Raw genomic sequence first — 2121 nt, forward strand, 5'->3', positions numbered from 1 at the left:
GCATCAAGTAGCATGTGAAAGAGCAGGTATGATCCTGATAGCAAGTTCAACAGCAAATACACTGCAGTACTTTAAAAAGGTATGCCAATGCAGATATTCAACAGACATGAGTTTTCTAACTCCAGCTGTTTATAAATCCCTGATCAAAACCATACAAGTAGCAGTCTCCAATCTCCACCAGTAAGCAAATGACTCATGATGGTCAAGGTATTGTGATATTGCTGTAAGCCATACACTTTTTTTTTTTTTTTTTCCCTGGTCAAGATCCTCATGAGAAAGTCTTGCAGGCACGCTGCAAATTAACTATCAACTGGATACCAATGATACAGAAATACATTACCACACTGGTCATCCCTAAATCTCTCTGAACTTCTGTTTTTCAACAGACAACCACCTAGTAAGCAACAATATCGAGATCTCCTTTTTATATACTAATACTTGATTACTTGGGTTTTTTCAAGGCTTTTCTGTAAAACAGTGAAATGGGGACATCACTGCACTGAACTTCAAGAGCCATTTTTGGTTTTACAGAAAAATAGTAGTTTGCTTTGACTTTCTGATTTACTTCCCACCCATTTTCAAACAAATATTCATGTAGAAAAATAAGGATGTGTTATACAAATGTATATAAGGATTGTCATCTTCCACACTGCTCTGGGAGAAGGCTGTTCTTTTGATCCCCATATCTGCACTAAAGAGGCGTCAGTTCAGAAATCTCCAAACACAATAACCATTGCATTTCTACCTAAGATATTTTATTCAAAGTTATGATTTGCCTCTCATTTAACATAACTAGGGTTTCACTATAAGCAAAACTTGGCCTCATTTTCATCGTCTATGCCATAGGCAGACAGGCTGTTGAGACACTTCTGCTCTAGCAAATCCTGTGAGCTATATGCTTGAAAGCCAACATGGTTCTCCTTGCCATCTCTACAAGTCCAATAGTCCTTCATTTCTTAAAAGTCATTCCCCCCATCAATCAGTGATGCAGTTCTCTAGCTGAAGAGTGCCAACGCTATCACTGATTCACCATCATGCATTCCAACATCTGGAAGAGCCAGAGGCCCCTGGTCTACACCAGGGAAAGCTTAACTGAAACCTCAACATGCACATCGTTTTTATTTAAACATAGCAAGTGTCAAAAACCAACATCATCATTACATGCCACGCTACTGTGCATCTCCAGTTCTCCTCATCTACGTAGTATGTGCAAATAAACTGAAAAAGACTTTGCATTCAAATAACACGGCCAAAGACAAGAACATAGACTGTGAACAGCAAACTGGAGTGGCACCAGCAATGCAGGCAGTCCTGCTGCTCTGAAGAGCTGTCCACTGTTGATTACTCAAATGTAAAAGACGACGACTATTTCTCTTGCCACTGAATGATCAGATGGCAGGTGCAACCACATCACCTTCCTTTCCTTTTTTTGAGAACTGTTGAAAACAGTTTAAACTATTCTTTACTATTTCAAAATGGAAACTTTGCAGCTTCTTATGAATTTGAAACCACTAGAAACTCCGCCGAAGATTTCAGCAGCCTGGTCATGAGGCAGCTCTCAGCAGTGCTCCACACATTGCCCTGGCTTCAAATACAAACTCTACTTGCAGATACAACTCTTGACCTAAACGTCTTGCATCCAAATCTTGTCTCTCACCCCAAACATTCTTCCCCACGGTACCTCTGCACCACCATGAAGAAATCTCTGATTTATGTGACATGTCCAGGACACCTCCAGTGAGAAAACCAATTCCGAAATTAATTTCTCCAAGCCCCCGCTCACCCAGCTTGGCAGACGCTTGATCTGCACCGAGCTGCTTTAAAGGCGTGTGAATTGCCAAAACTTTTGAAGACTGCGCATTACGAACTGTTTGGAAGACGACAGTTGTCTCGAAACGTCAGGCTGGCAGCAGTTACAGAGCTCTGCTTCGCCAGCTGACACCTCCGAGGCAGCGTTTTCAAGAGAAAAACCTGAAAAAGCAGCGCAGGGGATGGAGCAGCTTCTTCCGAACGGCCTCTGCCGCCATCCTCCGCCCTCGCTCCTCTCCCGGACGCTCTCGGCCAGGCTCCGCGCAGGGCACGAGTCCCGCGGCCGCTCCTCGCACCTGCCGCCCGCACACC

The 2121-nt window shown here is 43.5% G+C and overlaps 1 protein-coding gene across 1 annotated transcript in view; it reads right to left on the bottom strand.

Moving 5' to 3' along the window:
- The window catches only part of LOC113487891 (PR domain zinc finger protein 2-like), a 23534-nt gene that overhangs the window by 21181 nt on the left and 232 nt on the right, over window positions 1-2121 (bottom strand). The gene's annotated exons all lie outside the window — the stretch shown is intronic.

This window comes from Athene cunicularia, assembly GCF_003259725.1.
Source record: "Athene cunicularia isolate RWA chromosome 21 unlocalized genomic scaffold, athCun1 chr21_part1, whole genome shotgun sequence".
NCBI classification, from domain to species: domain Eukaryota; kingdom Metazoa; phylum Chordata; class Aves; order Strigiformes; family Strigidae; genus Athene; species Athene cunicularia.